Source organism: Carcharodon carcharias, chromosome 1 (genome assembly GCF_017639515.1).
Source record: "Carcharodon carcharias isolate sCarCar2 chromosome 1, sCarCar2.pri, whole genome shotgun sequence".
Lineage (NCBI taxonomy): Eukaryota > Metazoa > Chordata > Chondrichthyes > Lamniformes > Lamnidae > Carcharodon > Carcharodon carcharias.
The window spans coordinates 272,016,563-272,041,742 of NC_054467.1; positions in this window are offsets into that span (position 1 = coordinate 272,016,563).

A 25,180-nucleotide genomic window follows, 5' to 3' on the forward strand; every position below is an offset into this window, starting at 1 on the left:
TGTGTGTGTTTCTGTGTACCTGTCTGTGCGCAACTATGTGTGTGTTTCTGTGTACCTGTCTGTGCGCAACTATGTGTATGTTTCTGTGTACCTGTCTGTGCGCAACTATGTGTGTGTTTCTGTGTACCTGTCTGTGCGCAATTATGTGTATGTTTCTGTGTAACTGTCTGTGCACAACAATATATGTGTTTCTGTCTACCTGTCTGTGCACAACTATGTGTATGTTTCTGTGTACCTGTCTGTGCACTACCATGTGTACGTTTCTGTGTACCTGTCTGTGCTCAAATATGTGTATGTTTCTTTGTCCCTGTCTGTGTGCAACTATGTGTATGTTTCTGTACCTGTCTGTGTGCAACTATGTGTGTGTTTCTGTGTACCTGTCTGTGCACAACCTTGTGTGTGTTTCCGTGTACCTGTCTGTGCGCAACTATGTGTATGTTTCTTTGTACCTGTCTGAGCACAACTATGTGTATGTTTCTGTGTACCTGTCTGCGCACAACTATGTGTATGTTTCTGTGTACCTGTCTGTGCACAACTATGTGTATGTTTCTGTGTACCTGTCTGTGTGCAACTATGTGTATGTTTCCATGTACCTGTCTGTGTGCAACTATGTGTATGTTTCTGTGTACCTGTCTGTGCACAACTATGTGTGTGTTTCTGCGTACCTGACGGTGCACAACTATGTGTGTGTTTCTGTGTACCTGTCTGTGCACAACCTTGTGTGTGTTTCTGTGTTCCTGTCTGTGTGCAACTATGTGTGTGTTTCTGTGTACTTGTCTGTGCACAACTATGTGTGTGTTTCTGTGTACCTGTCTGTGCACAACTATGTGTGTGTTCCTGCGTACCTGACGGTGCACAACTATGTGTGTGTTTCTGCGTACCTGACGGTGCACAACTATGTGTGTGTTTCTGTGTACCTGTCTGTGCACAACCTTGTGTGTGTTTCTGTGTTCCTGTCTGTGTGCAACTATGTGTGTGTTTCTGTGTACTTGTCTGTGCACAACTATGTGTGTGTTTGTGTAACTGTCTGTGCGCAACTATGTGTATGTTTCTGTGTACTTGTCTGTGCACAACAATGTGGGTGTTTTTGTACATGTCTGTGCGCAAATATGTGTGTGTTTCTGTGTGCCTGTCCGTGCACAACTATGTGTGTGTTTCTGTGTGTTTCTGTGTAAATGTCTGTGCACAAGTATGTGTATGTTTCTGTGTGCCTGTCTGTGTGCAACTATGTGTGTGTTTCTGTGTACTAGGCTGTGCACAACTATGTGTGTGTTTGTGTACCTGTCTGTGCGCAACTATGTGTATGTTTTGTGTGCCTGTCTGTGCACAACTATGTGTGTGTTTGTGTACCTGTCTGTGCACAACTATGTGTATGTTTCTGTGTACCTATCTGTGCACAACTATGTGTGTGTTTTTGTGTACTTGTCTGTGCACAACTATGTGTGTGTTTGTGTACCTGTCTGCGCGCAACTATGTGTATGTTTCTGTGTACCTGTCTGTGCACAACTATGTGTGTGTTTCTGTGTGTTTCTGTGTAAATGTCTGTGCACAAGTATGTGTATGTTTCTGTGTGCCTGTCTGTGTGCAACTATGTGTGTGTTTCTGTGTACTTGTCTGTGCACAACTATGTGTGTGTTTGTGTACCTGTCTGTGCACAACTATGTGTGTGTTTCTGTGTACCTGTCTGTGCACAACTATGTGTGTGTTTCTGTGTACTTGTCTGTGCACAACTATGTGTGTGTTTGTGTACCTGTCTGCGCGCAACTATGTGTATGTTTCTGTGTACCTGTCTGTGCACAACTATGTGTGTGTTTCTGCGTACCTGACTGTGCACAACTATGTGTGTGTTTCTGTGTACTTGTCTGTGCACAACTATGTGTATGTTCCTGTGTACCTGTCTGTGCGCAGCTATGTGTGGGTTTCTGCGTACCTGTCTGTGCACAACTATGTTGGTGTTTCCATGTGTGTCTGTGTGTTTCTGTGTACTTGTCTGTGCACAACTATGTGTGTTCCTGTGTACCTGTCTGTGCACAACTATGTGTGTGTTTCTGTGTACTTGTCTGTGCACAACTATGTGTGTGTTTCTGTGTACTTGTCTGTGCACAACTAAGTGTGTGTTTCTGTGTACCTGTCTGTGCAAAACTATGTGTGTGTTTCTGTGTAACTGTCTGTGCACAACTATGTGTGTGTTTCTGTGCACAACTATGTGTGTGTTTCTGTGTACCTGTCTGTGCGCAACTATGCGTGTGTTTCCGTGTTTGTCTGTTTGTTTCTGTGTACCTGTCTGTGCACAACTATGTGTGTGTTTCTGTGTACCTGTCTGTGCACAACTATGAGTGTGTTTCTGTGTGTGTCTTTGTGTTTCTGTGTACCTGTCTGTGCACAACTATGTGTGTGTTTCTGTGTACCTGTCTGTGCACAACTATGTGTGAGTTTCTGTGTACCTGTCTGTGCACAACTATGTGTATGGTTCTGTGTATCTGTCTGTGCACAACTATGTGTATGTTTCTGTGTACCTGTCTGTGCAAAACTATGTGTATGTTTCTGTATACCTGTCTGTGTGCAACTATGTGTATGTTTCCATGTACCTGTCTGTGTGCAACTATGTGTATGTTTCTGTGTACCTGTCTGTGCACAACTATGTGTGTGCTTCTGCGTACCTGTCTGTGCACAACTATGTGTGTGTTTCTGTGTACTTGTCTGTGCACAACTATGTGTGTGTTTGTGTACCTGTCTGCGCGCAACTATGAGTATGTTTCTGTGTACCTGTCTGTGCACAACTATGTGTGTGTTTCTGTGTATATGTCTGTGCACAACTATGTGTATGTTTCTGTGTACCTGTCTGTGCGCAACTATGTGTGTGTTTCTGTGTACCTGTCTGTGCACAAATATGTTTATGTTTCTGTGTACCTGTCTGTGCACTACTATGTGTACGTTTCTGTGTACCTGTCAGTGCTCAAATATGTGTATGTTTCTGTGTCCCTGTCTGTGCACTACTATGTGTATGTTTCTGTGTACCTGTCTGTGCACAACTATTTGTTTGTTTCTGTGTATCTGCCTTTGCACAACTATATGTGTGTTTGCGTGTGCCTGTCTGTGTGCAAATATGTGTATGTTTCTGTGTGCCTGTCTGTACACGTTTATGTGTATGTTTCTGTGTACCTGTCTGTGCACAACAATTTGTATGTTTCTGTGTACCTGTCTGTGCACAACTATGTGTGTGTTTCTGTGTATATGTCTGTGCATAACTATGTGTATGTTTCTGTGTACCTGTCTGTGCGCAACTATGTGTGTGTTTCTGTGTACCTGTCTGTGCACAAATATGTTTATGTTTTTATGTGCCTGTCTGTGTGCAACTATCTGTTTGTTTCTGTGTGCCTGTCTGTGCGCAACGATGTGTGTGTTTCTGTGTACCTGTCTGTTCACAACTATGTGTATGTTTCTGTGTACCTGTCTGTGCACAACTATGTGTATGTTTCTGTGTACCTGTCTGAGCACAACTATGTGTATGTTTCTGTGTACCTGTCTGCGCACAACTATGTGTATGTTTCTGTGTACCTGTCTATGCACAACTATGTGTATGTTTCTGTGTACCTGTCTGTGTGCAACTATGTGTATGTTTCTGTGTACCTGTCTGTGTGCAACTATGTGTATGTTTCCATGTACCTGTCTGTGTGCAACTATGTGTATGTTTCTGTGTACCTGTCTGTGCACAACTATGTGTGTGTTTCTGCGTACCTGACGGTGCACAACTATGTGTGTGTTTCTGTGTACCTGTCTGTGCACAACTTTGTGTGTGTTTCTGTGTTCCTGTCTGTGTGCAACTATGTGTGTGTTTCTGTGTACTTGTCTGTGCACAACTATGTGTGTGTTTGTGTAACTGTCTGTGCGCAACTATGTGTATGTTTCTGTGTACTTGTCTGTGCACAACAATGTGGGTGTTTTTGTACATGTCTGTGCGCAAATATGTGTGTGTTTCTGTGTGCCTGTCCGTGCACAACTATTTGTGTGTTTCTGTGTGAATCTGTGTAAATGTCTGTGCACAAGTATGTGTATGTTTCTGTGTGCCTGTCTGTGTGCAACTATGTGTGTGTTTCTGTGTACTAGGCTGTGCACAACTATGTGTGTGTTTGTGTACCTGTCTGTGCGCAACTATGTGTATGTTTTGTGTGCCTGTCTGTGCACAACTATGTGTGTGTTTGTGTACCTGTCTGTGCACAACTATGTGTATGTTTCTGTGTACCTATCTGTGCACAACTATGTGTGTGTTTTTGTGTACTTGTCTGTGCACAACTATGTGTGTGTTTGTGTACCTGTCTGCGCGCAACTATGTGTATGTTTCTGTGTACCTGTCTGTGCACAACTATGTGTGTGTTTCTGTGTGTTTCTGTGTAAATGTCTGTGCACAAGTATGTGTATGTTTCTGTGTGCCTGTCTGTGTGCAACTATGTGTGTGTTTCTGTGTACTTGTCTGTGCACAACTATGTGTGTGTTTGTGTACCTGTCTGTGCACAACTATGTGTGTGTTTCTGTGTACCTGTCTGTGCACAACTATGTGTGTGTTTCTGTGTACTTGTCTGTGCACAACTATGTGTGTGTTTGTGTACCTGTCTGCGCGCAACTATGCGTATGTTTCTGTGTACCTGTCTGTGCACAACTATGTGTGTGTTTCTGCGTACCTGACTGTGCACAACTATGTGTGTGTTTCTGTGTACTTGTCTGTGCACAACTATGTGTATGTTCCTGTGTACCTGTCTGTGCGCAGCTATGTGTGTGTTTCTGCGTACCTGTCTGTGCACAACTATGTGTGTGTTTCCGTGTTTGTCTGTTTGTTTCTGTGTACCTGTCTGTGCACAACTATGTGTGTGTTTCTGTGTACCTGTCTGTGCACAACTATGAGTGTGTTTCTGTGTGTGTCTTTGTGTTTCTGTGTACCTGTCTGTGCACAACTATGTGTGTGTTTCTGTGTACCTGTCTGTGCACAACTATGTGTGAGTTTCTGTGTACCTGTATGTGCACAACTATGTGTGTGTTTCTGTGTTCCTGTCTGTGCACAACTATGTGTATGTTTCTGTGTACCTGTCTGTGCAAAACTATGTGTGTGTTTCTGTGTAACTGTCTGTGCACAACTATGTGTGTGTTTCTGTGCACAACTATGTGTGTGTTTCTGTGTACCTGTCTGTGCGCAACTATGCGTGTGTTTCCGTGTTTGTCTGTTTGTTTCTGTGTACCTGTCTGTGCACAACTATGTGTGTGTTTCTGTGTACCTGTCTGTGCACAACTATGAGTGTGTTTCTGTGTGTGTCTTTGTGTTTCTGTGTACCTGTCTGTGCACAACTATGTGTGTGTTTCTGTGTACCTGTCTGTGCACAACTATGTGTGAGTTTCTGTGTACCTGTCTGTGCACAACTATGTGTATGGTTCTGTGTATCTGTCTGTGCACAACTATGTGTATGTTTCTGTGTACCTGTCTGTGCAAAACTATGTGTATGTTTCTGTATACCTGTCTGTGTGCAACTATGTGTATGTTTCCATGTACCTGTCTGTGTGCAACTATGTGTATGTTTCTGTGTACCTGTCTGTGCACAACTATGTGTGTGTTTCTGTGTACTTGTCTGTGCACAACTATGTGTGTGTTTGTGTACCTGTCTGCGCGCAACTATGAGTATGTTTCTGTGTACCTGTCTGTGCACAACTATGTGTGTGTTTCTGTGTATATGTCTGTGCACAACTATGTGTATGTTTCTGTGTACCTGTCTGTGCGCAACTATGTGTGTGTTTCTGTGTACCTGTCTGTGCACAAATATGTTTATGTTTCTGTGTACCTGTCTGTGCACTACTATGTGTACGTTTCTGTGTACCTGTCAGTGCTCAAATATGTGTATGTTTCTGTGTCCCTGTCTGTGCACTACTATGTGTATGTTTCTGTGTACCTGTCTGTGCACAACTATTTGTTTGTTTCTGTGTATCTGCCTTTGCACAACTATATGTGTGTTTGCGTGTGCCTGTCTGTGTGCAAATATGTGTATGTTTCTGTGTGCCTGTCTGTACACGTTTATGTGTATGTTTCTGTGTACCTGTCTGTGCACAACAATTTGTATGTTTCTGTGTACCTGTCTGTGCACAACTATGTGTGTGTTTCTGTGTATATGTCTGTGCATAACTATGTGTATGTTTCTGTGTACCTGTCTGTGCGCAACTATGTGTGTGTTTCTGTGTACCTGTCTGTGCACAAATATGTTTATGTTTTTATGTGCCTGTCTGTGTGCAACTATCTGTTTGTTTCTGTGTGCCTGTCTGTGTGCAACTATGTGTATGTTTCTGTGTACCTGTCTGTGCGCAACGATGTGTGTGTTTCTGTGTACCTGTCTGTTCACAACTATGTGTATGTTTCTGTGTACCTGTCTGTGCACAACTATGTGTATGTTTCTGTGTACCTGTCTGAGCACAACTATGTGTATGTTTCTGTGTACCTGTCTGCGCACAACTATGTGTATGTTTCTGTGTACCTGTCTATGCACAACTATGTGTATGTTTCTGTGTACCTGTCTGTGTGCAACTATGTGTATGTTTCCATGTACCTGTCTGTGTGCAACTATGTGTATGTTTCTGTGTACCTGTCTGTGCACAACTATGTGTGTGTTTCTGCGTACCTGACGGTGCACAACTATGTGTGTGTTTCTGTGTACCTGTCTGTGCACAACTTTGTGTGTGTTTCTGTGTTCCTGTCTGTGTGCAACTATGTGTGTGTTTCTGTGTACTTGTCTGTGCACAACTATGTGTGTGTTTGTGTAACTGTCTGTGCGCAACTATGTGTATGTTTCTGTGTACTTGTCTGTGCGCAACTATGTGTGTGTTTTTGTACATGTCTGTGCGCAAATATGTGTGTGTTTCTGTGTGCCTGTCCGTGCACAACTATTTGTGTGTTTCTGTGTGAATCTGTGTAAATGTCTGTGCACAAGTATGTGTATGTTTCTGTGTGCCTGTCTGTGTGCAACTATGTGTGTGTTTCTGTGTACTAGGCTGTGCACAACTATGTGTGTGTTTGTGTACCTGTCCGTGCGCAACTATGTGTATGTTTTGTGTGCCTGTCTGTGCACAACTATGTGTGTGTTTGTGTACCTGTCTGTGCACAACTATGTGTATGTTTCTGTGTACCTATCTGTGCACAACTATGTGTGTGTTTTTGTGTACTTGTCTGTGCACAACTATGTGTGTGTTTGTGTACCTGTCTGCGCGCAACTATGTGTATGTTTCTGTGTACCTGTCTGTGCACAACTATGTGTGTGTTTCTGTGTGTTTCTGTGTAAATGTCTGTGCACAAGTATGTGTATGTTTCTGTGTGCCTGTCTGTGTGCAACTATGTGTGTGTTTCTGTGTACTTGTCTGTGCACAACTATGTGTGTGTTTGTGTACCTGTCTGTGCACAACTATGTGTGTGTTTCTGTGTACCTGTCTGTGCACAACTATGTGTGTGTTTCTGTGTACTTGTCTGTGCACAACTATGTGTGTGTTTGTGTACCTGTCTGCGCGCAACTATGCGTATGTTTCTGTGTACCTGTCTGTGCACAACTATGTGTGTGTTTCTGCGTACCTGACTGTGCACAACTATGTGTGTGTTTCTGTGTACTTGTCTGTGCACAACTATGTGTATGTTCCTGTGTACCTGTCTGTGCGCAGCTATGTGTGTGTTTCTGCGTACCTGTCTGTGCACAACTATGTGTGTGTTTCTGTGTACCTGTCTGTGCACAACTATGTGTGTGTTTCCGTGTTTGTCTGTTTGTTTCTGTGTACCTGTCTGTGCACAACTATGTGTGTGTTTCTGTGTACCTGTCTGTGCACAACTATGAGTGTGTTTCTGTGTGTGTCTTTGTGTTTCTGTGTACCTGTCTGTGCACAACTATGTGTGTGTTTCTGTGTACCTGTCTGTGCACAACTATGTGTGAGTTTCTGTGTACCTGTATGTGCACAACTATGTGTGTGTTTCTGTGTTCCTGTCTGTGCACAACTATGTGTATGTTTCTGTGTACCTGTCTGTGCAAAACTATGTGTGTGTTTCTGTGTAACTGTCTGTGCACAACTATGTGTGTGTTTCTGTGCACAACTATGTGTGTGTTTCTGTGTACCTGTCTGTGCGCAACTATGTGTGTGTTTCTGTGTACCTGTCTGTGCACAACTATGAGTGTGTTTCTGTGTGTGTCTTTGTGTTTCTGTGTACCTGTCTGTGCACAACTATGTGTGTGTTTCTGTGTACCTGTCTGTGCACAACTATGTGTGAGTTTCTGTGTACCTGTCTGTGCACAACTATGTGTATGGTTCTGTGTATCTGTCTGTGCACAACTATGTGTATGTTTCTGTGTACCTGTCTGTGCAAAACTACGTGTATGTTTCTGTATACCTGTCTGTGTGCAACTATGTGTATGTTTCCATGTACCTGTCTGTGTGCAACTATGTGTATGTTTCTGTGTACCTGTCTGTGCACAACTATGTGTGTGTTTCTGCGTACCTGTCTGTGCACAACTATGTGTGTGTTTCTGTGTACTTGTCTGTGCACAACTATGTGTGTGTTTGTGTACCTGTCTGCGCGCAACTATGAGTATGTTTCTGTGTACCTGTCTGTGCACAACTATGTGTGTGTTTCTGTGTATATGTCTGTGCACAACTATGTGTATGTTTCTGTGTACCTGTCTGTGCGCAACTATGTGTGTGTTTCTGTGTACCTGTCTGTGCACAAATATGTTTATGTTTCTGTGTACCTGTCTGTGCACTACTATGTGTACGTTTCTGTGTACCTGTCAGTGCTCAAATATGTGTATGTTTCTGTGTCCCTGTCTGTGCACTACTATGTGTATGTTTCTGTGTACCTGACTGTGCACAACTATTTGTTTGTTTCTGTGTATCTGCCTTTGCACAACTATATGTGTGTTTGCGGGTGCCTGTCTGTGTGCAAATATGTGTATGTTTCTGTGTGCCTGTCTGTACACGTTTATGTGTATGTTTCTGTGTACCTGTCTGTGCACAACAATTTGTATGTTTCTGTGTACCTGTCTGTGCACAACTATGTGTATGTTTCTGTGTACCTGTCTGTGCACAACTATGTGTGTGTTTCTGTGTCCCTGTCTGTGCACAACTATGTGTGTGTTTCTGTGTCCCTGTCTGTGCACAACTATGTTTATGTTTTTATGTGCCTGTCTGTGTGCAACTATGTGTATGTTTCTGTGTACCTGTCTGTGCACAACTATGTGTGTGTTTCTGTTTACCTGTCTGTGCACAACTATGTGTGTGTTTCTGTGTACCTGTCTGTGCACAACTATGTGTGTGTTTCTGTGTATATGTCTGTGCATAACTATGTGTATGTTTCTGTGTACCTGTCTGTGCGCAACTATGTGTGTGTTTCTGTGTACCTGTCTGTGCACAAATATGTTTATGTTTTTATGTGCCTGTCTGTGTGCAACTATCTGTTTGTTTCTGTGTGCCTGTCTGTGCGCAACGATGTGTGTGTTTCTGTGTACCTGTCTGTGCACAACTATGTGTATGTTTCTGTGTACCTGTCTGTTCACAACTATGTGTATGTTTCTGTGTACCTGTCTGTGCACAACTATGTGTATGTTTCTGTGTACCTGTCTGTTCACAACTATGTGTATGTTTCTGTGTACCTGTCTGTGCACAACTATGTGTATGTTTCTGTGTACCTGTCTGTGCACAACAATATATGTGATTCTGTGTACCTGTCTGTGCACAACTATGTGTATGTTTCTGTGCACCTGTCTGTGCAGTATTATGTGTACGTTTCTGTGTACCTGTCTGTGCTCAAATATGTGTATGTTTCTGTGTCCCTGTCTGTGTGCAACTATGTGTATGTTTCTGTACCTGTCTGTGTGCAACTATGTGTGTGTTTCTGTGTACCTGTCTGTGCACTACTATGTGTATGTTTCTGTGTACCTGTCTGTGCACAACTATGTGTGTTTTTGTGTGTGCCTGTCTGTGTGCAACTATGTGTATGTTTCTGTGTACCTGTCTGTGCACAACTATTTGTTTGTTTCTGTGTATCTGCCTTTGCACAACTATATGTGTGTTTGTGTGTGCCTGTCTGTGTGCAAATATGTGTATGTTTCTGTGTGCCTGTCTGTACACGTTTATGTGTATGTTTCTGTGTACCTGTCTGTGCACAACTATGTGTATGTTTCTGTTTACCTGTCTGTGCACAACTAAGTTTATGTTTTTATGTGCCTGTCTGTGTGCAAAGATGTTTATGTTTCTGTGTACCTGTCAGTGCACAACTATGTGTGTGTTTCTGTGTACCTGTCTGTGCACACCTATGTGTATATTTCTATGTACCTTCAGTGCACAACTATGTGTGTATTTGTGTACCTGTCTGTGTGCAACTATGTGTATGTTTCTGTGTACCTGTCTGTGTGCAACTATGTGTACATTTCTATGTACCTTCAGTGCACAACTATGTGTGTATTTGTGTACCTGTCTGTGCGCAACAATGTGTGTGTTACTGTGTATGTCTCTGTGTTTCTGTGTACCTGTCTGTGCACAACTATGTGTATGTTTCTGTGTACCTGTCTGTGCACAACTATGTGTATGTTTCTGTGTACCTGTCTTTGCACAACTATGTGTATGTTTCTGTGTACCTGACTGTGCGCAACTATGTGTGTGTTTCTGTGTACCTGTCTGTGCACAACTATGTGTGTGTTTCTGTGTGTTTCTGTGTACCTGTCTGTGCACAACTATGTGAATGTTTCTGTGTACCTGTCTGTGCACAACTATGTGTGTGTTTCTGTGTACCTGTCTGTGCACAACTATGTGTATGTTTCTGTGTTCCTGTCTGTGCACAACTATGTATGTGTTTCTGTGTACCTGCCAGTGCGCAACTATGTGTGTGTTTCTGTGTACCTGTCTGTGCACAACTATGTGTATGTTTCTGTGTATCTGTCTGTTCACAACTATATGTGTTTGTTTCTGTGTACCTGTCTGTGCACAACTTTGTGTGTGTTTTTGTGTACCTGTCTGTTCACAACTAAGTGTGAGTTTCTGTGTACCTGTCTGTTCACAACTATGTGTGTGTTTTTGTGTACCTGTCTGTGCACAAATATATGTGTGTTTTTGTGTGCCTGTCTGTGTGCAAATATGTGTATGTTTCTGTTTACCTGTCTGTGCACAACTATGTGTATGTTTCTGTGTATCTGTCTGTGCACAACTATGTGTGTTTTTCTGTACCTGTCTGTGCACAACTATGTGTGTGTTTCTGTGTATCTTTCTGTGCACAACTATGTGTGTGTTTCTCTGTACCTGTCTGTTCACAACTATGTCTATGTTTCTGTGTACCTGTCTGTGCATAACTATGTGTGTTTTTCTGTACCTGTCTGTGCACAACTATGTGTGTGTTTCTGTGTATCTTTCTGTGCACAACTATGTGTGTGTTTCTCTGTACCTGTCTGTTCACAACTATGTCTATGTTTCTGTGTACCTGTCTGTGCATAACTATGTGTATGTTTCTGTTTACCTGTCTGTGTTCAACAATGTTTTTGTTCCTGTGTGCTTGTCTGTGCACAACTATGTGTGTGTTTCTGTGTACCTGTCTGTGTGCAACTATGTGTGTGCTTCTGTGTACCTGTCTGTGCGCAACAATGTGTGTGTTACTGTGTGTGTCTGTGTGTTTCTATGTACCTGTCTGTGCGCAACAATGTGTGTGTTTCCGTGTATGTCTGTGTGTTTCTGTGTACCTGTCTGTGCACAACTATGTGTATGTTTCTGTGTACCTGTCTGTGTGCAACAATGTTTGTGTTTCTGTGTACCTGTCTGTGCACAACTATGTGTGTGTTTCTGTGCACCTGTCTGTGCGCAACTATGTGTATGTTTCTGTGTACCTGTCTGTTCACAACTATGTGTATGTTTCTGTGTACCTGTCTGTGTGCAACAATGTTTGTGTTTCTGTGTACCTGTCTGTGCACAACTATGTGTGTGGTTCTGTGCACCTGTCTGTGCGCAACTATGTGCATGTTTCTTTGTACCTGTCTGTGCACAACTATGTGTGTGTTTCTGTGTACCTGTCTGTGCACAACTATGTTTATGTTTTTATGTGCCTGTCTGTGTGCAACGATGTTTATGTTTCTGTGTATCTGTCAGTGCACAACTATGTGTGTGTTTCTGTGTACCTGTCTGTGCACAACTATGTGTATATTTCTATGTACTTTCAGTGCACAACTATGTGTGTATTTGTGTACCTGTCTGTGCGCAACAATGTGTGTGTTACTGTGTATGTCTCTGTGTTTCTGTGTACCTGTCTGTGCACAACTATGTGTATGTTTCTGTGTACCTGACTGTGCGCAACTATGTGTGTGTTTCTGTGTACCTGTCTGTGCACAACTATGTGAATGTTTCTGTGTACCTGTCTGTGCACAACTATGTGTGTGTTTCTGTGTACCTGTCTGTGCACAACTATGTGTGTGTTTCTGTGTACCTGTCTTTGCACAATTATGTGTATGTTTCTGTGTACCTGTCTGTGTGCAACTATGTGTGTGTTTCTGTGTACCTGTCTGTGCACAACTATGTGTATGTTTCTTTGTACCTGGCTGTGCACAACTATGTGTGTGTTTTTATGTGCCTGTGTGCAACTATGTGTATGTTTCTGTGTGCCTGTCTGTGCACAACTATATGTGTGTTTGTGTGTGCCTGTCTGTGTGCAAATATGTGTATATTTCTGTGTGCCAGTCTGTACACGTTTATGTGTATGTTTCTGTGTACCTGTCTGTGCACAATTTGTATGTTTCTGTGTACCTGTCTGTGCACAACTATGTGTATGTTTCTGTGTACCTGTCTGTGCACAACTATGTGTGTGTTACTGTGTCCCTGTCTGTTCACAACTATGTTTATGTTTTTATGTGCCTGTCTGTGTGCAACGATGTTTATGTTTCTGTGTACCTGTCAGTGCACAACTATTTGTGTGTTTCTGTGTACCTGTCTGTGCACAACTATGTGTATATTTCTAGGTACCGTCAGTGCACAACTATGTGTGTATTTGTGTACCTGTCTGTGTGCAACTATGTGTACGTTTCTGTGTACCTGTCTGTGCACAACTATGTGTGTGTTTCTGTGTCCCTGTCTGTGCACAACTATCTTTCTGTTTTTATGTGCCTGTCTGTGTGCAACTACGTGTATGTTTCTGTGTACCTGTAAGTGCACAACTATGTGTGTGTTTCTGTGTACCTTTCTGTGCACAACTATGTGTATATTTCTATGCACCTGTCTGTGCACAACTATGTGTGTGTTTGTGTACCTGTCTGTGTGCATCTATGTGTATGTTTCTGTGTACCTGTCTGTGCGCAACAATGTGTGTGTTACCGTGTGTGTCTGTGTGTTTCTGTGTACCTGTCTGTGCGCAACAACGTGTGTGTTTCCGTGTATGTCTGTGTGTTTCTGTGTACCTGTCTGTGCACAACTATGTGTATGTTTCTGTGTACCTGTCAGTGCACAACTATGTGTATGTTTCTGTGTACCTGTCTGTGCACAACTATGTGTATGTTTCTGTGTACCTGTCTGTGCGCAACTATGTGTGTGTTTCTGTGTACTTGTCTGCGCACAAATATGTGTGTGTGTCTGTGTGTTTCTTTGTACCTGTCTGTGCGCAACAACGTTTGTGTTTCCGTGTATGTCTGTGTGTTTCTGTGTACCTGTCTGTGCACAACTATGTGTATGTTTCTGTGTACCTGACTGTGCGCAACTATGTGTGTGTTTCTGTGTACCTGTCTGCGCACAAATATGTGTGTGTTTCTGTGTGTTTCTGTGTACCTGTCTGCGCACTACTATGTGAAAGTTTCTGTGTACCTGTCTGTGCACAACTAAGTGTGTGTTTCTGTGTACCTGTCGGTGCACAACTATGTGTATGTTTCTGTGTTCCTGTCTGTGCACAACTAAGTGTGTGTTTCTGTGTACCTGTCTGTGCACAACTATGTGTATGTTTCTGTGTTCCTGTCTGTGCACAACTATGTGTGTGTTTCTGTGTATCTGTCTGTGCACAACTATATGTGCTTGTTTCTGTGTACCTGTCTGTTCACAACTATGTGTGTATTCCTGTGTATCTGTCTGTGCACAAATATATGTGTGTTTGTGTGTGCCTGTCTGTGTGCAACTATGTGTATGTTTCTTTGTGCCTGTCTTTACACGTTTATGTGTATGTTTCTGTGTACCTGTCTTTGCACAACTATGTGTATGGTTCTGTGTACCAGTCTGTGCAACTATGTTTGTGTTTCTGTGTGCCTGTCTGTGCACAACTATGTGTGTGTTTCTGTGTACCTGTCTTTGCACAACTATGTGTATGGTTCTGTGTACCTGTCTGTGCAACTATGTTTGTGTTTCTGTGTGCCTGTCTGTGCACAACTATGTGTGTGTTTCTGTGTACCTGTCTTTGCACAACTATGTGTATGTTTCTGTGTACCTGTCTTTGTGCAACTATGTGTGTGTTTCTGTGTACCTGTCTGTGTGCAACTATGTGTGTGTTTCTGTGTACCTGTCTGTGCACAACTATGTGTATATTTCTGTGTACCTGTCTGTTCACAACTATGTGTATGTTTCTGTGTACCTGTCTGTTCACAACTATGTGTGTGTTTCTGTGTACCTGTCTGTGCACAACTATGTGTATGTTTCTGTGTACCTGTCTGTGCGCAACTATGTGTGTGTTTCTGTATACCTCTCTGTGCACAACTATGTTTATGTTTTTATGTGCCTGTCTGTGTGCAACTATGTGTATGGTTCTGTGTACCTGTCTGTGCACATTTATGTGTATGTTTCTGTGAACCTGTCTTTGCACAACTATGTGTGTGTTTCTGTGTACCTGTCTGTGTGCAACTATTTTTATGTTACTGTGTACCTGTCTGTGCACAACTGTGTGTGTGTTTCTGTTAACTGTCTGTGCGCAACTATGTGTGTGTTTCTGTGTACCTGTCTGTTCACAACAATGTGTGTGTTTCTGTGTACCTGTCTGTGCACAACTATGTGTGTGTTTCTGTGGACCTGTCTGTGCACAACTATGTGTGTGTTTCTGTGTTCCTGTCTGTGCACAACTATGTGTATGTTTCTGTGTACCTGTCTGTGCACAACTGTGTGTGTTTCTGTGTACCTGTCTTTGCACAACTATGTGTGTGTTTCTGTACCTGTCTGTGCTCAACTATGTGTGTGTTTCTGTGTTCCTTTCTGTGCAAAACTATGTGTTTGTTTCTGTGTATCTGTCTGTTCACAACTATGTGTATGTTTCTGTGTACCTGTCTGTGCACAACTATGTGTTTGTTTCTGTGTACCTGTCTGTGTGCAACTATGTTTGTGTTTCTGTGTGCCTGTCTGTGCACAACTATGTGTGTGTTTCTGTGTACCTGTCTGTGCGCAACTATGTGTTTGTTTCTGTGTACCTGTCTGTTCACAACTATGTGTATGTTTCTGTGTGCCTGTCTGTGCACAACTATGTGTATGTTTCTCTATACCTGGCTGTGCACAACTATGTGTATGTTTCTGTGTACCTGTCTGTTCACAACTATGTGTATGTTTCTGTGTACCTGTCTGTGTGCAACAATGTTTGTGTTTCTGTGTACCTGTCTGTGCACAACTATGTGTGTGGTTCTGTGCACCTGTCTGTGCGCAACTATGTGCATGTTTCTTTGTACCTGTCTGTGCACAACTATGTGTATGTTTCTGTGTACCTGTCTGTGCACAACTATGTGTGTGTTTCTGTGTACCTGTCTGTGCACAACTATGTTTATGTTTTTATGTGCCTGTCTGTGTGCAACGATGTTTATGTTTCTGTGTACCTGTCAGTGCACAACTATGTGTGTGTTTCTGTGTACCTGTCTGTGCACAACTATGTGTATATTTCTATGTACTTTCAGTGCACAACTATGTGTGTATTTGTGTACCTGTCTGTGCGCAACAATGTGTGTGTTACTGTGTATGTCTCTGTGTTTCTGTGTACCTGTCTGTGCACAACTATGTGTATGTTTCTGTGTACCTGACTGTGCGCAACTATGTGTGTGTTTCTGTGTACCTGTCTGTGCACAACTATGTGTATATTTCTGTGTACCTGTCTGTGCACAACTATGTGTGTGTTTCTGTGTACCTGTCTGTGCACAACTATGTGTGTGTTTCTGTGTACCTGTCTGTGCACAACTATGTGTATGTTTCTGTGTACCTGTCTGTGTGCAACTATGTGTGTGTTTCTGTGTACCTGTCTGTGCACAACTATGTGTATGTTTCTTTGTACCTGGCTGTGCACAACTATGTGTGTGTTTTTATGTGCCTGTGTGCAACTATGTGTATGTTTCTGTGTGCCTGTCTGTGCACAACTATATGTGTGTTTGTGTGTGCCTGTCTGTGTGCAAATATGTGTATATTTCTGTGTGCCAGTCTGTACACGTTTATGTGTATGTTTCTGTGTACCTGTCTGTGCACAATTTGTATGTTTCTGTGTACCTGTCTGTGCACAACTATGTGTATGTTTCTGTGTACCTGTCTGTGCACAACTATGTGTGTGTTACTGTGTCCCTGTCTGTTCACAACTATGTTTATGTTTTTATGTGCCTGTCTGTGTGCAACGATGTTTATGTTTCTGTGTACCTGTCAGTGCACAACTATTTGTGTGTTTCTGTGTACCTGTCTGTGCACAACTATGTGTATATTTCTAGGTACCGTCAGTGCACAACTATGTGTGTATTTGTGTACCTGTCTGTGCACAACTATGTGTGTGTTTCTGTGTACCTTTCTGTGCACAACTATGTGTATATTTCTATGCACCTGTCTGTGCACAACTATGTGTGTGTTTGTGTACCTGTCTGTGTGCATCTATGTGTATGTTTCTGTGTACCTGTCTGTGCGCAACAATGTGTGTGTTACCGTGTGTGTCTGTGTGTTTCTGTGTACCTGTCTGTGCGCAACAACGTGTGTGTTTCCGTGTATGTCTGTGTGTTTCTGTGTACCTGTCTGTGCACAACTATGTGTATGTTTCTGTGTACCTGTCAGTGCACAACTATGTGTATGTTTCTGTGTACCTGTCTGTGCACAACTATGTGTATGTTTCTGTGTACCTGTCTGTGCGCAACTATGTGTGTGTTTCTGTGTACTTGTCTGCGCACAAATATGTGTGTGTGTCTGTGTGTTTCTTTGTACCTGTCTGTGCGCAACAACGTTTGTGTTTCCGTGTATGTCTGTGTGTTTCTGTGTACCTGTCTGTGCACAACTATGTGTATGTTTCTGTGTACCTGACTGTGCGCAACTATGTGTGTGTTTCTGTGTACCTGTCTGCGCACAAATATGTGTGTGTTTCTGTGTGTTTCTGTGTACCTGTCTGCGCACTACTATGTGAAAGTTTCTGTGTACCTGTCTGTGCACAACTAAGTGTGTGTTTCTGTGTACCTGTCGGTGCACAACTATGTGTATGTTTCTGTGTTCCTGTCTGTGCACAACTAAGTGTGTGTTTCTGTGTACCTGTCTGTGCACAACTATGTGTATGTTTCTGTGTTCCTGTCTGTGCACAACTATGTGTGTGTTTCTGTGTATCTGTCTGTGCACAACTATATGTGCTTGTTTCTGTGTACCTGTCTGTTCACAACTATGTGTGTATTCCTGTGTATCTGTCTGTGCACAAATATATGTGTGTTTGTGTGTGCCTGTCTGTGTGCAACTATGTGTATGTTTCTTTGTGCCTGTCTTTACACGTTTATGTGTATGTTTCTGTGTACCTGTCTTTGCACAACTATGTGTATGGTTCTGTGTACCAGTCTGTGCAACTATGTTTGTGTTTCTGTGTGCCTGTCTGTGCACAACTATGTGTGTGTTTCTGTGTACCTGTCTTTGCACAACTATGTGTATGTTTCTGTGTACCTGTCTTTGTGCAACTATGTGTGTGTTTCTGTGTACCTGTCTGTGTGCAACTATGTGTGTGTTTCTGTGTACCTGTCTGTGCACAACTATGTGTATATTTCTGTGTACCTGTCTGTTCACAACTATGTGTATGTTTCTGTGTACCTGTCTGTTCACAACTATGTGTGTGTTTCTGTGTACCTGTCTGTGCACAACTATGTGTATGTTTCTGTGTACCTGTCTGTGCGCAACTATGTGTGTGTTTCTGTATACCTCTCTGTGCACAACTATGTTTATGTTTTTATGTGCCTGTCTGTGTGCAACTATGTGTATGGTTCTGTGTACCTGTCTGTGCACATTTATGTGTATGTTTCTGTGTACCTGTCTTTGCACAACTATGTGTGTGTTTCTGTGTACCTGTCTGTGTGCAACTATTTTTATGTTACTGTGTACCTGTCTGTGCACAACTGTGTGTGTGTTTCTGTTAACTGTCTGTGCGCAACTATGTGTGTGTTTCTGTGTACCTGTCTGTTCACAACAATGTGTGTGTTTCTGTGTACCTGTCTGTGCACAACTATGTGTGTGTTTCTGTGGACCTGTCTGTGCACAACTATGTGTGTGTTTCTGTGTTCCTGTCTGTGCACAACTATGTGTATGTTTCTGTGTACCTGTCTGTGCACAACTGTGTGTGTTTCTGTGTACCTGTCTTTGCACAACTATGTGTGTGTTTCTGTACCTGTCTGTGCTCAACTATGTGTGTGTTTCTGTGTTCCTTTCTGTGCAAAACTATGTGTTTGTTTCTGTGTATCTGTCTGTTCACAACTATGTGTATGTTTCTGTGTACCTGTCTGTGCACAACTATGTGTTTGTTTCTGTGTACCTGTCTGTGTGCAACTATGTTTGTGTTTCTGTGTGCCTGTCTGTGCACAACTATGTGTGTGTTTCTGTGTACCTGTCTGTGCGCAACTATGTGTTTGTTTCTGTGTACCTGTCTGTGCGCAACTATGTGTTTGTTTCTGTGTACCTGTCTGTTCACAACTATGTGTATGTTTCTGTGTACCTGTCTGTGCACAACTATGTGTATGTTTCTCTATACCTGGCTGTGCACAACTATGTGTATGATTCTGTGTACCTGTCTGTACACAACAATTTTTGTGTTTCTGTGTATATGTCTGTGCACAACTATGTGCAGGTTTCTGTGTACCTGTCTGTGCGTAACTATGTGTATGTTTCTGTGTACCTGTCTGTGCGCAACTATGTGTATGTTTCTGTGTACCTGTCTGTGCTCAACTATGTGTATTTTTCTGTCTACCTGTCTGTGCACAACTATGTGTATATTTCTGTGTACCTGTCTGTGTGCAACTATGTGTGTGTTTCTGTGTACCTGTCTGTCTGCAACTATGTGTGTGTTTCTGTGTACCTGTCTGTGCACAACTAAATGTATGTTTCTGTGTACCTGTCTCTTCACAACTATGTGTATGTTTCTGTGTACCTGTCTGTGCTCAACTATGTGTATTTTTCTGTCTACCTGTCTGTGCACAACTATGTGTATATTTCTGTGTACCTGTCTGTGTGCAACTATGTGAATGTTTCTGTGTACCTGTCTGTGCACAACTATGTGTGTGTTTCTGTGTACCTGTCTGTGCACAACTATGTGTGTGTTTCTGTGTACCTGTCTGTTCACAACTATGTGTGTGTTTCTGTGTACCTGTCTGTGCACAACTATGTGTGTGTTTCTGTGTACCTGTCTGTTCACAACTATGTGTGTGTTTCTGTGTACCTGTCTGTGCACAACTATGTGTGTGTTTCTGTGTACCTGTCTGTTCACAACTATGTGTGTGTTTCTGTGTACCTGTCTGTGCACAACTATGTGTGTGTTTCTGTGTACCTGTCTGTTCACAACTATGTGTGTGTTTCTGTGTACCTGTCTGTGCACAACTATGTGTGTGTTTCTGTGTACCTGTCTTTGTGCAACTATGTGTGTGTTTCTGTGTACCTGTCTGTGCACAACTATGTGTGTGTTTCTGTGTACCTGTCTGTGCACAACTATGTGTGTGTTTCTGTGTACCTGTCTTTGTGCAACTATGTGTGTGTTTCTGTGTACCTGTCTGTGCAAAACTATGTGTATGTTTCTGTGTACCTGTCTGTTCACAACTATGTGTATGTTTCTGTGTACCTGTCTGTTCACAACTATGTGTGTGTTTCTGTGTACCTGTCTGTGCACAACTATGTGTATGTTTCTGCGTACCTGTCTGTGCGCAACTATGTGTATGTTTTTATGTGCCTGTCTGTGTGCAACTATGTGTATGGTTCTGTGTACCTGTCTGTGCAACTATGTTTGTGTTTCTGTGTGCCTGTCTGTGCACAACTATGTGTGTGTTTCTGTACCTGTCTGTGCTCAACTATGTGTGTGTTTCTGTGTTCCTTTCTGTGCACAACTATGTGTTTGTTTCTGTGTACCTGTCTGTGCTCAACTATGTGTATGTTTCTGTGTACCTGTCTGTTCACAACTATGTGTATGTTTCTGTGTACCTGTCTCTTCACAACTATGTGTATGGTTCTGTGTACCTGTCTGTGCAACTATGTTTGTGTTTCTGTGTGCCTGTCTGTGCACAACTATGTGTGTGTTTCTGTACCTGTCTGTGCTCAACTATGTGTGTGTTTCTGTGTTCCTTTCTGTGCACAACTATGTGTTTGTTTCTGTGTACCTGTCTGTGCTCAACTATGTGTATGTTTCTGTGTACCTGTCTGTTCACAACTATGTGTGTGTTTCTGTGTACCTGTCTGTGTGCAACTATGTGTATGGTTCTGTGTACCTGTCTGTGCAACTATGTTTGTGTTTCTGTGTGCCTGTCTGTGCACAACTATGTGTGTGTTTCTGTACCTGTCTGTGCTCAACTATGTGTGTGTTTCTGTGTTCCTTTCTGTGCACAACTATGTGTTTGTTTCTGTGTACCTGTCTGTGCTCAACTATGTGTATGTTTCTGTGTACCTGTCTGTTCACAACTATGTGTATGTTTCTGTGTACCTGTCTGTGCACAACTATGTGTATGTTTCTGTGTACCTGTCTGTGCACAACTATGTGTATGTTTCTCTGTACCTGGCTGTGCACAACTATGTGTGTGTTTTTATGTGCCTTTCTGTGTGCAAATATGTGTATGTTTCTGTGTGCCTGTCTGTACACAACAATTTGTGTGTTTCTGTGTATATGTCTGTGCACAACTATGTGCAGGTTTCTATGTACCTGTCTGTGCGTAACTATGTCTATGTTTCTGTGTACCTGTCTGTTCGCAACTATGTGTATATTTCTGTGTACCTGTTCACAACTATGTGTATGTTTCTGTGTACCTGTCTGTGTGCAACTATGTGTGTGTTTCTGTGTACCTGTCTGTGCACAACTATGTGTGTGTTTCTGTGTACCTGTCTGTGCACAACTATGTGTATATTTCTGTGTACCTGTCTGTGCGCAACTATGTGTATTTTTCTGTCTACCTGTCTGTGCACACCTATGTGAATGTTTCTGTGTACCTGTCTGTGTGCAACTATGTGTGTGTTTCTGTGTACCTGTCTGTGCGCAACTATGTGTTTGTTTCTGTGTACCTGTCTGTTCGCAACTATGTGTATGTTTCTGTGTACCTGTCTGTGCACAACTATGTGTGTGTTTTTATGTGCCTGTCTGTGTGCAACTATGTGTATGTTTCTGCGTGCCTGTCTGTGCACAACTATATGTGTGTTTGTGTGTGCCTGTCTGTGTGCAAATATGTGTTTGTTTCTGTGTGCCTGTCTGTACACATTTATGTGTATGTTTCTGTGTACCTGTCTGTGCACAACAATTTGTGTGTTTCTGTGTATATGTCTGTGCACAACTATGTGCAGGTTTCTGTGTACCTGTCTGTGCGCAACTATGTGTATGTTTCTGTGTACCTGTCTGTGCACAACTATGTGTATGTTTCTGTGTACCTGTCTGTGCTCAACTATGTGTATTTTTCTCTCTACCTGTCTGTGCACAACAATGTGTATATTTCTGTGTACCTGTCTGTGTGCAACTATGTGTGTGTTTCTGTGTACCCCTCTGTCTGCAACTATGTGTGTGTTTCTGTGTACCTGTCTGTGCACAACTAAATGTATGTTTCTGTGTACCTGTCTCTTCACAACCATGTGTATGATTCTGTGTACCTGTCTGTGCTCAACTATGTGTGTGTTTCTGTGTACCTGTCTGTGCACAACTATGTGTATATTTCTGTGTACCTGTCTGTTCACAACTATGTGTATGTTTCTGTTTACCTGTCTGTGCACAACTATGTGTGTGTTTCTGTGTACCTGTCTGTGCGCAACTATGTGTATGTTTCTGTGTACCTGTCTGTGCGCAACTACGTGTATGTTTCTGTGTACCTGTCTGTGCGCAACTATGTGTGTGTTTCTGTGTACCTGTCTGTTCACAACTATGTGTATGTTTCTGTGTACCAGTCTGTGTGCAACTATGTGTGTGTTTCTGTGTACCTGTCTGTGCACAACTAAATGTATGTTTCTGTGTACCTGTCTCTTCACAACCATGTGTATGTTTCTGTGTACCTGTCTGTGCTCAACTATGTGTGTGTTTCTGTGTACCTGTCTGTGCACAACTATGTGTATATTTCTGTGTACCTGTCTGTTCACAACTATGTGTATGTTTCTGTTTACCTGTCTGTGCACAACTATGTGTGTGTTTCTGTGTACCTGTCTGTGCGCAACTATGTGTATGTTTCTGTGTACCTGTCTGTGCGCAACTACGTGTATGTTTCTGTGTACCTGTCTGTGCGCAACTATGTGTGTGTTTCTGTGTACCTGTCTGTTCACAACTATGTGTATGTTTCTGTGTACCAGTCTGTGTGCAACTATGTGTGTGTTTCTGTGTACCTGTCTGTGCACAACTATGTGTTTGTTTCTGTGTACCTGTCTGTGCGCAACTATGTGTTTGTTTCTGTGTACCTGTCTGTTCACAACTATGTGTGTTTCTGTGTACCTGTCTTTGTGCAACTATGTGTTTGTTTCTGTGTACCTGTCTGTGCGCAACTATGTGTTTGTTTCTGTGTACCTGTCTGTTCACAACTATGTGTGTTTCTGTGTACCTGTCTGTGTGCAACTATGTGTATGTTTCTGTGTACCTGTCTGTGCGCAACTATGTGTTTGTTTCTGTGTACCTGTCTGTTCACAACTATGTGTGTTTCTGTGTACCTGTCTTTGTGCAACTATGTGTGTGTTTCTGTGTATCTGTCTGTGCGCAACTATGTGTATGTTTCTGTGTACCACTCTGTCCAGAACTATGTGTATGTTTCTGTGTACCTGTCTGTGCACAACAATTTGTGTGTTTCTGTCTATATGTCTGTGCACAACTATGTGCAGGTTTCTGTGTACCTGTCTGTGCGCAACTATGTGTATGTTTCTGTGTACCTGTCTGTGCACAAATATGTGTATGTTTCTGTGTACCTGTCTGTGCTCAACTATGTGTATTTTTCTCTCTACCTGTCTGTGCACAACAATGTGTATATTTCTGTGTACCTGTCTCTGCACAACTATGTGAATGTTTCTGTGTACCTGTCTGTGCACAACTATGTGTATATTTCTGTGTGCCTGTCTGTGCGCAACTATGTGTGTGTTTCTGTGTACCTGTCTCTTCACAACTATGTGTGTGTTTCTGTGTACCTGTCCTTGTGCAACTATGTGTGTGTTTCTGTGTACCTGTCTTTGTGCAACTATGTGTGTGTTTCTGTGTACCTGTCTGTGCACAACTATGTGTATGTTTCTGTGTACCTGTCTGTTCACAACTATTTGTATGTTTCTGTGTACCTGTCTGTTCACAACTATGTGTGTGTTTCTGTGTACCTGTCTGTGCACAACTATGTGTATGTTTCTGTGTGCCTGTCTGTGTGCAACTATGTGTATGATTCTGTGTACCTGTCTGTGCACAACAATATGTGTGTTTCTGTGTATATGTCTGTGCGCAACTATGTGTGTGTTTCTGTGTACCTGTTTGTGCACAACTATGTGTATGTTTCTGTGTATCTGTCTGTGCGCAACTATGTGTATGTTTCTGTGTACCTGCCTTTGCCCATCTATGTGTGTGTTTCTGCGTGCCTGTCTGTGTGCAACTATGTGTATGTTCCTGTGTACCTGTCTGTGCACCACTATGTGTATGTTTCTGTGTTTTCCCTCTGTGCGCAACTATGTGTGTGTTTCTTTGTACCTGTCTGTGCACAACTATGTGTGTGTTTCTGTGTACTTGTCTGTGCACAAATATGTGTGTGTTTGTGTGTACCTGTCTGTGCACAATTATGTGTATGTTTCTGTGTACCTGTCTGTGCACAACTATGTGTGTGTTTGTGTGTACCTGTCTGTGCACAACTATTTGTATGTTTCTGTGTAGTTGTCTGTGCACAACTTTGCGTATGTTTCTGTGTACCTGTCTGTCTGCAACTATGTGTGTGTTTCTGTGTACCTGTCTGTGCACAACTAAATGTATGTTTCTGTGTACCTGTCTCTTCACAACTATGTGTATGTTTCTGTGTACCTGTCTGTGCTCAACTATGTGTATTTTTCTTTCTACCTGTCTGTGCACAACTATGTGTATATTTCTGTGTACCTGTCTGTGTGCAACTATGTGAATGTTTCTGTGTACCTGTCTGTGCACAACTAAATGTATGTTTCTGTGTACCTGTCTGTTCACAACTATGTGTGTGTTTCTGTGTACCTGTCTTTGTGCAACTATGTGTGTGTTTCTGTGTACCTGTCTTTGTGCAACTATGTGTGTGTTCCTGTGTACCTGTCTGTGCACAACTATGGGTATGTTTCTGTGTACCTTTCTGTTCACAACTATGTGTATGTTTCTGTGTACCTGTCTGTTCACAACTATGTGTATGTTTCTGTGTACCTGTCTTTGTGCAACTATGTGTGTGTTTCTGTGTACCTGTCTTTGTGCAACTATGTGTGTGTTTCTGTGTACCTGTCTGTGCACAACTATGGGTATGTTTCTGTGTACCTGTCCGTTCACAACTATGTGTATGTTTCTGTGTACCTGTCTGTTCACAACTATGTGTGTGTTTCTGTGTACCTGTCTGTGTACAACTATGTGTATGTTTCTGTGTACCTGTCTGTGCGCAACTATGTGTATGTTTCTGTTAACTGTCTGTGCGCAACTATGTGTGTGTTTCTGTGTACCTGTCTGTTCACAACTATGTGTATGTTTCTGTGTACCTGTCTGTTCACAACTATGTGTATGTTTCTGTGTACCTGTCTGTGCACAACTATGTGTATGTTTCTGTGTACCTGTCTTTGTGCAACTATGTGTGTGTTT